Genomic DNA, 14084 nt, shown 5'->3' with positions numbered 1-14084 from the left:
CAGTAATTGTCTAGTTCAACCTTCGTGATCCCATACCCGTATAAGGGAGGCAAGGCCCACTGTCTCTTGGCAGTGGCCTGAAATCCTGGGTGTAGTTCAGGGTTTCTTACGTGGTCCAGTGAGGGCTGTTGACTGTCCCCACTCGAAAGTGGAAAGTCTTTAAAACGTGTACCGTACTTTATTTTAGTTTTGAAGATTACCTAGTATTTTATCAAGTGCTGGGAACTGGATAAGCTCATGGTTCCTCAGGTAGGGTTGGCTTTGGTTTCCCATCTTTAACAGATACAGTAGCAGACCTGGAGATAACAAACAAAGCCTAGACAACAGGATAGGATCAAAACCTCTTAAGTCAACAAAACTCGGGTTGTGTTTTGTTCAGGGATCTGAGCTGTGTTCCAAAACTTACGGACACAGAAAGAAGCTCTGACTTGTCTAGGCACTGCTCACCGGCTACCGCCTTTAGCTTTGTGGTCATACTGTGCCTTTAGTACAAGGCACTCAGTGTTATAAGTCTGGGCTGCCGGGAGAATCTCCACCGCCTTGTTATGGTTTGTTTCACTGGGACTTCCTGAGGGGGAAAGGGAAAGTGTCCCTTGGGACGTCTGCCGGAGGTTGTAACCTAGTCAGGCTTGGTCAGCTAACCAGGGAGCCTGGAGGACGAATTCTTGGAATCTGGACTGAGCCCAGCTGACCTTCACTTGTGCTGTTGGGGGTGGAAAGTGAGCTGGAGTGCAGAGTCTCAGGTAGCATCTTGTGTTTCTGATCGCAGGGGGAAACGCATGCTAATGGCAATTAACAAACATCCTGCCACAGCTTACCTAAGCCTTTTGAATGCAGGATGGCATTTGGCTCCCACACATTCTCGGGGGGGGGGGGTGGCGGCGGCGGGGAGCTAAATGAAATTCTCTCATTAGCAGCCGAGAGAAAATGAGTTGCTTAAGGTCAAAGGCTTGAGAAGTTGTGGAAGTTGCCTTGAAGCGACGTGGCTTTTGCCTGGAGTTGAATCAGAGGTTGACAGTGATTATGTCGTTAAGGTTATCATTTTATTTCCAGTCACTCTGCATTTCTGAGGCCCCGTCTATGAAATACCGGCCCCCGGGAGACAGACTGCAAGCCGTCCTGTGCGGTGATTCTTATAGGATGGTTTTTTGGTGCCACCTGCTGGTTGATTGGAGTCCTGGCGGCCATCAGGCGGCCTAGTGAGTTTCTGAGGGGAAGTGTTGAGATTTTCACAAACAGCGGTCTGTGGGGAGCTGTGGTGATTGGGAGGAGTCTCTAAAAATGTTTCACTTCACAGATTATCCTCTCCCACAAATTCCTCAACCTTGGAAATAAAATGGTGCATAGGCTCACAGTATGGTGTGTTATCGATGCTCTATGAATGGGCTGCATGTTACAAGGGCTACAATTAATCCGGAAGGAGGGCTGTCCCCGTTAGTTCACACTGTGATAGTTGAGACCCTATCTTAACGCCCCAAAGCAACCAAGCAGATAAAGTGAACTCATTGCCAGGAGGAAAAAAAAAAATCTTTTAGGCACCGCCGTTGAACCTGACAATCTGAAGTGTGACTCCGAACATCTTACTAAAAGGAAGGTACTGTTTAAATTCTCTGGGCCAGAAAGGGAAAAGTGAAAGGGATTGAATCTTAAATTATATTTAGCCTGCTGGGCAGTGAGGCAGTGGTGGTGCACGCCTTTAATCCCAGCACCTGGGCTGTAGAGGCAGATGGGTCTCAGGGAGTTGGAGGACAGCCTGGTCTACAAAGTTCCAGGACAGCCAGGACTGTTACAGAAATCCTGTCTCAAAAAACAAAACAACCATCCTGCCAAAACCCTGCAGGACTTGGGGTTTTTCGAGGATTGTGGGATTTTTTTTTTTTTTTTTTTGGCTATGTAGGAATTTGCTGAACATTTCAAAATTATCTGGCAGAACATCTTATCAGGGTGAAGGTCAGGGTGTAGGATATGGAACATGTCAAATTCCAGAAAGCAGGTCAAGATATAATCACATTTAAGTTTTACAGAAGACAGAAATGAGCTTATTTTGTTTGTATTAAGATAGCTTTTAAACCTAAGATGAAATCAAGGTGATCCATCAGTCCCATCAGATGGGAGCAGAAAAAAAAAAAAAAGATTTTTCTGGGTGGGTATAGCAGGGAAGATTTACAAGATGAGGTAGAGGAATGGAGTTGGGGGGCAATATACATGTGAAAAAGAGATTGCCCAGTTTATGAATAGATTACCAGCCTGTGGGTAGACAAACAAACACACACACACAGAGGTTTGTACATCATTCCTGATAGGGTCGTCGTGTTGACTGACAGTTGGCTACGTTACATGAAGACCAGCGTTAAATATCTAGTCCCTTTTGAAGAATCATTTGTAACGTGTTTCCCATCCCCATACGTGATATGTGGTTTGGGAAAGGAATTTTAATTCAGAAATTGTATTTAAAATAAAAATCCAGCTCCTTCTCTCGTCCCAGTTAAAAGTCGAATTAAATCAAGACTATTAATTTGTGTTTTTATGTGGAGCACTCATAGGAGTTGGTTCTCTTTCTACCACGTGGGTCCTGGTGACGCAGCTGAGGTCCTCAGGCTTGGCTGCAAATACCTTTATCATAAAGGTTTCCATTTTTAAATGTTTATACCAGTGAAGGGCCTAACCTGAGCTTCTCGGCGTGCCATCCCATAAAATTCCATGGCAACTGAGCTTTTCATAATCAGTACCCAGCTGGCAGGCAGCTGTGAGTCATCACACAGACGCTGGGGTCACCTGGGGGACGGGCTTCTTAGAGACTGAGTATTTATCGGATTCTTCATCTCAGGGTAGGACAGAGGAGCGCCACCAAGGACGCTGCGGGTCCCTTACTGTGGACTCTTGAGCAGCGCCAGCGGCCCTTGGGGAGGTAGAAATGCAGATCCTGTCTCTCTACCCTTCAGAGACCTTGAATCAGGTCCTGGGAGTTAGGTTGTAATCACAGCTTTAAAGCATCCTCTAGGTGGGTGATTGTCATGCAAGGTCAAATTTGAGAAGCACCTGGTCATGTATGAGTCATATCCTCAGCCCTTTAAGGTTGGATTATTGTGTTTATTAATTGTGTATGTGTCTGTGTGTGCGCACACGTGTGCCCGTGTACATGTGCGCACATGCCATTGTGCATATGTGGAGGTTAGAGAACAACATGGAGGAGCCGGTTCTCTCCTTATAGCACACGGTTCCCAGGGACTGGGACTCAGGTTGTCGGGTTTGGCTTGTTAGCACGCGTACCTATCCTCTGGGCCACCTTGCTGGCTCCAAAGTTGGTGTTTTTGAAGCAAGTTGGCCTGAATTGGCTTCTGCTCCTCCTACAAGATGGAGCTAACTTTTTAGAAGATTATTTATTTTATGCATATGACTATTTTGCCTGCATGTATGAATGTGAACTGCATGTATGTATGTGTGTGCCTGGTGCCTGTGGAAGTCAGAAGATGATGTCAGATCCCTTGGAACTAGAGTTACAGATGGTTGTGAGCTGCTATGTGAGTGCTGGGAGTTGGATCTAGGTCCTCAGTCGGTGTTCTCAACTGCTGAGCCAGCTCTCCAGTCCCTAGAGATACTTTAAAGAAAGACCAAGTCTCATGTGTTCTGCTTTCCTTAGATCTCAAGATACCTGTTGAGGCAAGCACACGGGCAGGCCGTGTCACAGCTGTCATCTGAGTGCCCTGGATGATGGCCATTTCTCTGAAAAATAAAACAAGATGGCGCCATTGGGAGTGGAAAAGGTCCACTAGGCAGAGGATGATAGCTGGCGGGTGTAGCTAATGCGTGCTAGCTTTTGCAGTTATAGAATTATCCAGAGTTTTGCAGTTCAGCCAATCCCACATCCAGACAATACCTCCCCAGACAGGCAGAATTCTGTTGCCAGATGAGCCAGAGGCCACTTCCCCTCAGAATGGAAGTCAATGGAATCAATGAAATTCCTATCAATGAAAATTCTTATTTTTGCCTAGGTTTGTGAATTTTTTAAAATATTTTGATAGTTTTAAATGATGAGTTATGAGGGCATATGACCCTCTGATAATTAATATTCTGAAGTGGTCATTTTGCCCCTTGAATTTTAGAAGTCATGAGACAAATAATGGTTTGAAGAAGCAATGTACTGAGAGGCTCTGCGATGGCTCGGTGGGTAAAGGTGCTTGCCACCACTCCTGACATGGAGTGCGATGCGGGATTCCCCTCTGTATGCTGTGAATATGTTTTATTGCCATTGGTTATTAAAAAAGCTGTTACTGGCAGAGTAAAGCCAGGTGGGAAATACACACACACACACACACACACACACACACACACACACAGAGAGAGAGAGAGAGAGAGAGAGAGAGAGAGAGAGAGANTATAGTACCTGTGTGATTATTCAGATCTGGGCAGCCAGGAAAGAGAGGGTAATTCTCAGCAGAGAAGAGATGGAAGGCAAGGCCTGACTCCCACAAGCTGTCCTCTGACCTCCGTACCTAGTTCCATCATGTGAATACACACATGCACACATGCACAGACAGACAAACACACAAATAAGAGAAACAAAATGCAGTGATTTGTTGAGGGCGAGGGTAACTTTGAACATGGGTGTTTCTTTGGAAAAGAAAGGAATCCTGTATCTCCTACCTTCATCATTCCTGACTTTCCATGTCCTTAGTGTCACAGTGCCCCATGTCTACCCAGCACGTTGGCATGGTGATAGGAATACACAGGTCTGAATGAGAGGACCCTTGGAGTCACAGGACTGTGAAGAGCTCACCACACCCCTGCTGCTGTAGGATCTATACTCGTGTGCTGGGATATCCAGAGCTGGCAGTCACACACTCTTTGTACAGTGTCTTCTCTCTGTGGTAGGCCTGTGGCATCTCTCGGAAGCAGAACTTACTTGAAAGGTGAGTGAATTCCGAGTCATTACGTTTGTAGCTTGTGCAGGCAACAGTGGTGAGATTGTAAAAGACAAGACAGCGCTGTCTCCAAAGGGGACTGCTGTTCTAAAAGGTCAGTACCGGGGCTCACGTGCATCACGGAGCTGTCAGCATCGGTGTGCTGGCTTTTAAAGTCTTCCTGTCACTGCTGCTCAGGTCAGACTGTCCTTTCCACTCTGCAGTGACATCTAGTTAGTATGGAAAGAACAAAAACCGTAACAGGGTCTGTGCTTCCCCTTGCACAGATGCTTGGGGCTTCTCTGTTGCAGGGACTCGTGGTACAGACTGTAGATGATATCCAACTGAATTGAGACCATTATTTCAGACAAAGAATGTCTTGTCTCTCCTTCATTCTCTTTTCCTCTGCTAGCAAAGATGATCTGACCCCCTTTCCACATATTCATTTTAATATCCAGGCATGGGGGACTGGAGAGATGGCTCAGAGGTTAAGAGCACCAATTGCTTCTTCCAGAGGTCCTGAGTTCAATTCCCAACAACCACATGGTGGCTCACAAACCATCTGCAATGAGATCTGGTGCTCTCTTCTGGCCTGCAGGGACATATGCAGGCAGAACACTGTATACATACTAAATGAATACATCTTAAAAAAAAAAATCCAGGCATGGATTTGTTCTCTGTATTCAACTCTTGTTAAGCATTTGACACTTAAGACACTATATCCTCAAGACCTTTTAAAGTATTCTCTTCACCATGAACTTGTTTGCAGAACAATGTGTTGTTTTGATCACACAATCATTGCAGAAAATTAAGAAGAGGTAGCAAAAACTAAAACAGAATAATATTAGTTTAACGGCATGCTAGTTATGTCTTCCCACGGATGCTCTGAATGGAAAGGCTTTGAATGTTCCATTCTTAGAAGGAGACATGCTCGTTTAAAGGGAGCCGTCAGCTGTGCCAGACCTCCCGAGCTCAAGCTTTCTGGTCTTCTGTATGTTCTCATCCCCTGGTCCTCCTTCTCAGGACCCTGCTGCTGAAGAACGACTCGCTGGTCCAGGTTGCACATTCATAAAAATAGAATAATAAAAAGAAGTATGCCCTAGAAGAACCTTGTCCCTAGATAATGGCTCTGTTAACAATCAGGAGGACACTGACTTTATTAGTCCATCATGAGTTTGCACCTGCTGGGTTAGTAGGAGGTGGGGCCTGCCTAGTGGACAAAACAAGGACAAGACTTGGGGCATGTCTCATCCTTGAAGGGAATGTATTAGCTTCTCACCGTCCTTCTTTCTCTTTGCTTAGGGTCTGCCATGAGGGGAACAGCCTCCTCTTTCTGCCTAATCCCAGGCTGAAGACAGAGGAACTAGCAGGCCACAGACTAAAACTCCTAAAACCAGGAGCCTAAATAAGTATATTTCCCCTCCTTAAATTGGTTTTCTCGGGTATGGAAGGTGTCTAATGAACCTCTTTCATTTAAAAATTGAATTTCTAAAAATGTGCCTTGATTTGGAATGAAAACACAGCAACTGCACGTATTTATGTGGTACAGGGTGACATTTAAGTATGTATGTGTATGTATGTGTATGTATGCGTATGTATGCGTATGTATGCGTATGTATGCGTATGTATGCGTATGTATACGTATGTATGCGTATGTATGCGTATGTATGCGTATGTATGCATATGTATGCGTATGTATGCGTATGTATGTGTATGTATGTGTATGTATGCGTATGTAGTGCATAGTGATGGCACTAGATATTTGTCCTTTATAATGCTTAAACATGTATAAGTTCTCTTGGGGTGGGAACATTCCTATTTTTTTTTTTGGTTTTGTTTTTGGTTTCTTGAGACAGAGTTTTTCTATGTAACAGGTCTCTGTGTAACAGGCTGTTCTAGAACTTGCTTTGTAGACCGGACTGGCCTGGAACTCACAGAGATCCACCTGCCTCTGCCTCCCAAGTGCTGAGGTTAAAGGCGTGTGCCACTACTGCCCAGCAGGAACATTCTTACTATTAGTGGGTTTTAAACCTTCTATTGCTTGCCAATTATTGCCATCCCCTGTGCTATAAGACAGGCCTGATTCCTCACACCCTACTTTACCCCTGCTCTCATTAGCCGTCTGCTCCCCAACTTCCTTTCTGCACACTTCCAGGCTCCAGGACCCACTATTCTGTCCTCTGCTCTCTTGAGACCAAATTTCAGCGTCTGCCTGTGAGGGAAACTCTGGCACTGTGGTTGTTTCACCTAACCCAATATCCTTCGGTTCTAACCACGCTGTGGCCAAGACAGAAAGAACCTCATTCTATTTTGTGTCTGGATGTTTTCTCCTGTTTATTCTTCAAGCGGCTTCCAGAGGTGCTCAAGAACGTCCAGGAGGATTCACAGAGAGGTGTGGCTGAGATCTTCCATTTGGCTTAGCCCATGCTCTTCAGAAAGTCAGTTTGGAAACTCTGACACTGGCTTGGTTTCCTGTTCTCCATCCTTGAGGATAGCGAGCACTCAATGAGAAACTTCCTGTTGGTCACTCTGACCTGTACTTTCTTGCTGATTGGCCTTGGTTTACTGCTGCGGGTATCCGTGCTCCACTGTACGCGAGCACGTCTCTCTACTCAATGGGTACATTCATTACTGTCCCGGTTTTATTTCTGTTGCTGTGAGAAAATGTCCCGATATAGAGCACCCTAGGGAAGAAAGGGTTTATTTCAGCTCATAATCCCAGGTTATAACCTATCACTGTAGGGGAGTAACAGGGGCATAAGCTTGAAGCAACAAACTATATCACATTTACGTTCAAGAGAGTTTTCACTCGCCTGTTTGCTTGTGCTTAGCTCAGTTTCTCCTCACTTACACAGTTCTGGACCCCCTGCCTAGGGGATGGTGCTGCCTGCAGTGGGCTGTATCTTCCCCACATCAAGTAGCATTAGTAATCAAGGCAATTCCCCACAGACGTGTTCACAGACCAACCTGATCTAGCCACTCCCTTGCTGAGAGTCTCTTCCTGGGTGATTCTAGATTGTGTCAAAATGATAGTTAAAACTAACCACCGCACTCTCTTAGTGTTGTTATTGCTTAATTAACAGCTTTGTTTTTATTTTTGTTTTTGTCTAAATTGTCGCTGTGGGCTGTGTTACCCGCCTAGGTGTTCACATGGCTACTGACTTGGTGATGCCAGGCTTAGATTTGGGAATTCGTTTGGGCATGCCTCCTGAAAGTCCAGAAGTCCTCAGTAGAAGCAGGAGGCTGGATGTCCATGGTGTTTAGATCCCAATCCATCAAACTCTGTGTTTTTGACTGTGATGAGGTTCGGGGGCGAGCACCTCCAAGCCTGCGAAACTTGATGGTTCATGAAGCAATGATGACTGATACTGAGGACGCCGAAGAGAAGCAACAGTGATGTTTAAGCATGTAAAGTAAATATTCATGTCATGTGCTCTTTAAGAGCTTGGTGAATCCTATATGTATGTGGTACCAAATTTTCTACCCATCCTACCTGGCAAACTCCCATGTTTGGATGGTTTTCTCCCCTTTTCAAAGATTTTGAGCGTGACGGACTGGACCTCCCTGACAACTCAAGTCATTTGGAAATGGTATGGATACCTACACACTGCTGTCCCTTAGCCCACTGGGAAAGATGTTGGCCCAGCGGAGGTGGTGCATGCCTTTAATCCCAGCACTTGGGAGGCAGAGGGAGGTGGATCTCTGCGAGTTCGAGTCCAGCCTGGTCTACAAGAGCTAGTTCCAGGACAGGCGCCAAAGTTACAGAGAAACCCTGTCTCAAAAAACCGAAAACCAAAAACCAAACAAACAACAAAAGATTTCGGCTCACTGTGACAGCCTTCCATTTTACACTGTCGATATTCCTGCCACTCTGTGGCCGTGCGCTAGGTGGTGGCTGTGGGCTTTACCTCGTAAGCGAGGAGCTTAGCTAATCAATAATCAACCCTTATTAATTAATCACTAACGTGCTTCGTACTAACAACTGTTTCACTAAGTGGCTGTGGCGATAATTGATGGGGCATGACTCACCCCTCCCCAATCACAAACACTGCTTCCTTCCCCCATAGATGAGCTCTTCCAGATGAAGAGCCACCCAGGGAAGCTGGGAGCAGCACGGGATGGCAGGGTCTAATGCATTTCTAACCTGCTTTTAAGGAGTAGTTTAATTAATATGGGATCAGCACGTTTGAAGGCTCGAACAGGTGCAAACACATGCTTGTAACCAGCTGTGTAATTGACCCCAGTGGAACAAGCCAGGGCTGAGAATACAGGCCTCGCTAATCACCTGCTCACCCCCCACCTGTGGCTGTAAAGAGGTTTATTCATCACAGTGCAGGGGTCCTCAAGTCTGCCTGAAGGGCTAGGGTGTGTTGGGGTGAGCTGCAAATTCGAGTCACTGAGCTGACATTGATAGATGGGTTATTTCTGCTCACTACGCACAAGAAACATTCTGCCTGCTTTCTTTGGTTTATGTATTTTTATATCTTTCCGGCAGTTTCAGGATTATATGAATGTAGTGTATAGGTGTAGATCAATAGTTATTCTTTTGTGTGGGTATAGGGATTTATGTGTGTGTGTGTGTGTGTGTGTGTATGTTGTGTACGTGTGCGTCTGTGCACCAATATCACAGCACACACGTGGAGGTCATAGGAATGCTTGGGGAATCGGTTTCTGCCTTCCTTCCAATTTAAGGTGTAGTCTACTGCAGTTTACTGCTGTTTAACCCAGGCTCCCTGGTTCTTGAGCTTCCAGGGATTTTCCTCTCTCTAGGTCCTCTCTCATCATAGGAGTTCTGGGATTGCACACTTGTGTTACCAAGTGTGCTGGCTTCCCACGGATTCCAAGGATCTGATCTCAGGTCCTCATGTTTGAGGGGCAAGCAGTTCCCCATGTAACTTCACCTCCAGTTTGCTTTTTTTTTTTTTTTTTTTCCGAGACAGGGTTTCTCTGTGGTTTTGGAGCCTGTCCTGGAACTAGCTCTTGTAGACCAGGCCGGTCTCGAACTCACAGAGATCCGCCTGCCTCTGCCTCCCAAGTGCTGGGATTAAAGGCGTGCGCCACCACCGCCCGGCTTCACCTCCAGTTTGTAACGGTCATTTTGTACACCACCAGGGAAGACTAAGCACTGCTGGTTAGTGTGTGACATACCCTGAGATATTCTAGATCAAAAGTTGCACCTAGTTTCAGGGTTGATAAAACAATAAACAATATGACATGATTTTTTGAGACAGGATTGATGTGGTATTCCCCTCTGTATACTGTAAATACCATTGGTTAATAAAGGAACTACTTTGGGCCTATAGCAAGCTTATAGGGGAACAGAGCTAGGTGGGGAAAACTAAACTGAATGCTGGAAGAAAGGAGGCAGAGTGAGGAGAAGCCATGTAGCTCCACTGGAGACAGATGCCAGAACTTTACCTGGTAAGCTACTTCCAGGTTAGCGATAATTAATGGAGATGGGCTAAATTAATATGTTAGAGCTAGCCAATAGGAAGTTAGAGCTAATGGACCAAGCAGTGATTTAATTAATACAGTTTCTGTGTGGTTATTTTGGTTCTGGGCGGCCGGGACAAACAAGCAGCCTCCCTCCTCCAACACAGGGTCTCATGTAGCCCAGGCTAGTCTCTGACTCACTGCACAACTGAGAATAGCTTTGAACTCACAATCCTCTGCTTTTCCCCGCAGAGAACTGGGATTACAGACACGTATCACCACACCCAGCATACAGTATATGCTTAAAACAGCCAAGTAAGAGCTGTCAATTGGGTGGGATGACTGTTGATCTTATGATAATGTGTATGATAAACACTTCACCTTAAATCATAAACATTTACTGAGTTTATGTACTGGTCGACCACAGTCATATGTATCAACCAACTTTTCATCCAGTACTATAAAGAAATGCCTCAGGCAGGCTCCATAATAAAGCAAAGTTTATTTAGTTCAGGTTTTAAATGTTGGATGAGAGCTCCACTTGGCTGCATCATGTTATGGAGGAGTATGCATTTCTGTGTGTACCCAGGTGACAGACCAGACCAGCTGATCATAACAGTTTAGGTACATGTGTGCAGGTGTGTGCACACACATATGTCCCTGTGTGTGTATACATGTAGAAGTTAAAGGCCAGTGTTGGATTTCTTGCTTGATCACATTCTGCCTTCTTTTTTTTGAAACAGGCCTCTCACTGTCCCCGATGCTCACCATGTCTGAAAGCCCCAGGTATCCTCCTGTTTCCCCTTCCAGCTTGGACATTACAGGTTTGTATGGTAGTACCTGGCTTTTATATGACTCCTGAGGGTCTGAACTCGGGTCCTCATACTGAGCGTTTTCCTAAGTGGGCCATCTCCCCAGCCCCAGTGTCTGCGCTCTTCATACCGTAGGATGTTGAGGATCAATCTCCTGCATGAGTTTGTGTGCTGTATCCGCAGCAAAGCATCATCTTAAACTATCATGCCACTGGGGATTCCCCGTCCTGCCTCCCCTCAGCTATGGGAGCTCAGAGTCTGACAATACAGCTCAGGATTTAATTGCACCCAGTCTTTTATGGATCACCATGGTTTTCAGTGGAGAACTAGTCATTCTTTCACTACTAAATTATACGCCCTTCCAGCATGGTTGTTGTTTTCTTTTCGTAAATTACGGATTCTCTACACTGCTTTATCTTTCTATGACCCAGAGAAGAGAACATGACAATATAATGGCTTGCAGTATTGAATTTTAAGTATAAAGAAAAATTCAAGAATGTGTTTAGACAGATGGATAAGAGACCAACAAAGCTGAACAGATAGAAAGGACAGGTAAGAACATGGCATGTGCATCCAGAGGATGCTGGTGACTGTGGGGGCCAGCCATGATAAGCTAAGTATGGGCAGGTCACCCAAAGGAAGTTCTTTACTTCCAGCCATTGTCACCTGCCAGAGTAGGACTCAGCTATGGATAAAATTAATGGAGGCCTGAGTCTCAGTAGTTTACCCCGTGGCAATGCCTGGTTGCAGGAAGAACCACAAACTGAGATTACCTAGCACCACCCCAAAACAGACCATTTAAAGGAAATGCCTGGCATCGCAACTGCTGTAGATAGGAACACCTGCCAGCACACACTCACCAGGGCACCCCTAGACAAATGTCAGCCAATCAGGAGTCCTGAACCTCAGAAACCCCTCATCCCTCATCTTTACTACTATAAAAACCCAATTCTAACTGAGCTTGGGGCTCTCCGTTTATTCCAATACTTTGGACATGCAGAGAGACGGAGTTTGCAAACTTGATTAAAATGAAGGCTCTTTGTTTTTACATACGGGACTCAATCTCCTTGTTGGCTTTTGCAGGGACTTCGTGGATTTGGGCACAATAGTGACTGTGACTCACAAGTACAGGAGGGGCCAGGGAGATGGCTCAGCAGGTAAAGGTGCTTGCAGCTAAAGCCTGTGGACTGGAGTTTGGTCTACAGGATCCACAAAGCGGAAAGAACTCACTTGGGCAGTTGTCCTCTGACAGTCATATATGTGAAATGTGGCATGTACCCCTGTGAATTTAAGAAAATTATGATTTGGCAAATTGTGTGTTTATTGTTAATTCCACTCTAAAATTATGGTATTAACTGGTTAATGTTTGTAACTGCTTTAGTTCACCATAAGATGTTAAAAAAGCTTGACATTTCCTATAAATGCTTAGATTTGACATCTTTGCTAAGAAATTTAAAATTTGATACAGCTAAAAATTGTTTAAAAAACACTCTAGACCAATTTAAAAGGGCATTTCCAACCCTGGTGATACTAAATTCCTTTAATTAATAGATTGCAGCCTTAGGAGCACGTATTTTCACAAAACATTATCTAATTACAAATAAATTCTCTTTCCAAAAAAAATTGGCTCAGCGACACAGAGTCCAGAGGTACTTTCTCCCTTAACCCCTTTGCTTACAGATATTGACAGTCAAAGACGGATTTGATCCTTTTTCCTCCCAGGAGCCTAAGACATGGACATGTATGATTAAAATACATATACCAAAGATGGGTAAGTCTAAAAAACAAAAAAAGTGTTCACATAAGGCAGACAAAATCATCTGTCCTATTGCAAAAGCACAAGCTTTATTAAATTTAATGAAAAGGGAATAATTGTGGAGCCTATTGTCACCTTGTCTGATGGTCAGAGACTTTGGAGGTCGCTTAAAATAAATAAATGTTTCAAGCATACAGCAGTAAAGGGGTGTGTGTGTCAGGCTTACTCCAGAACAAGGGAAGTTGGAACCCAAGGTGAGTGGGTAGGGTTAGGAGGTGCTGCTCCCCCTTTTTATCACTTCATATTCTTGACTGGATTCTTTCTCCTTTGCCCAGCAGCCCCAGGCTCTCAGCAGGTATCCTTTTCTCAGTAGGACAGCTCTCTTGGCACTCTGAGGAGAAGGAACACGCAATGCTGGCGAGTGTGGGAAGAGGAGCATACAGATCAGGTCTGCATCTTGTCCCCTCATCTGCTAGGGCCTTTGAGTAAATGAGTTTTGAAACTGTTCGACTTCTGGGAAGGTTAATATCAGTTGTCAGATTGACAGGATGGAGAACACCTCAAAGAACATCCTGGGACACATCTCTGAAGTATTTTCTCAATTGCCTTAATTAAGGTGGAAGCTGAGCCCTGGTTCTCACGGCTCTCTGCTTTCTGACTGAGGCTCTATGTGACTGACCCCAGGCTCCTGCTGCCATGGTTTCTTGCTATGATGGACTGCAGCCTCTAAGTGGGAGTTCAACCTTCCTCGAGTTGCTTTTATGTGGCCTTTTGTCCCAGCAATGAGCAAACTAACTGATACCCCTTTCTTAAAGACATTCGATACTTGGCTACAGCACCTTGCTCTCAGCAAGGTGTCTCAAAGGCTTAAGTGTAGCAGGGACCAGGCTAACTCTGGTCCATGTGGGTCTAGAACCCATAACCTAGGCTTATTATTATTATTTTTTAACCCAGGCCCTGGTTCATGGAAAGCAAGTACTCTACCTCATCCCCAGTGAGCCTTCCTCTCTTTAACACCACACTGTTTCTCAATAGAGCACACCACTGCCATTTACTTGTAAAAACTTAATGCTTCTTTGTATTCCAATATTTAATACTCAGACACTTTTCAATCTGATCTAATACACTTTAATGCTGACACAGATAATCCACATTTAGAGGAAAAGGTTTTGGTGAAGGGCT

General features: G+C 45.0%; 1 long non-coding RNA gene across 4 annotated transcripts; it reads left to right on the top strand.

Annotated features, from left to right (window-relative positions):
- Positions 1–417: 417 nt before the first annotated feature.
- LOC126502466 (uncharacterized) lies at positions 418–13327 on the top strand. 4 transcript variants are annotated; one of them, XR_007591957.1, is made up of 6 exons: positions 418–743; positions 1054–1199; positions 11078–11158; positions 12230–12303; positions 12827–12917; positions 13238–13327. It is a non-coding gene; the product is annotated as an uncharacterized lncRNA (long non-coding RNA). The 4 variants fall into 4 exon arrangements; XR_007591955.1 differs by lacking the exons at positions 12827–12917; positions 13238–13327 and having other exon boundaries at positions 12230–12813; XR_007591956.1 differs by lacking the exons at positions 12827–12917; positions 13238–13327 and having other exon boundaries at positions 10587–11158; positions 12230–12813.
- The last annotated feature ends 757 nt before the right edge of the window (positions 13328–14084 follow it).

This window comes from Alexandromys fortis, unplaced genomic scaffold (genome assembly GCF_014885135.2).
Source record: "Alexandromys fortis isolate MF-2015 unplaced genomic scaffold, M_Fortis_MF-2015_v1.1 scaffold_1, whole genome shotgun sequence".
NCBI lineage: Eukaryota > Metazoa > Chordata > Mammalia > Rodentia > Cricetidae > Alexandromys > Alexandromys fortis.
Note: the sequence above shows the minus strand (reverse complement) of the source record. Positions and strands in the feature narration are given on the sequence as shown.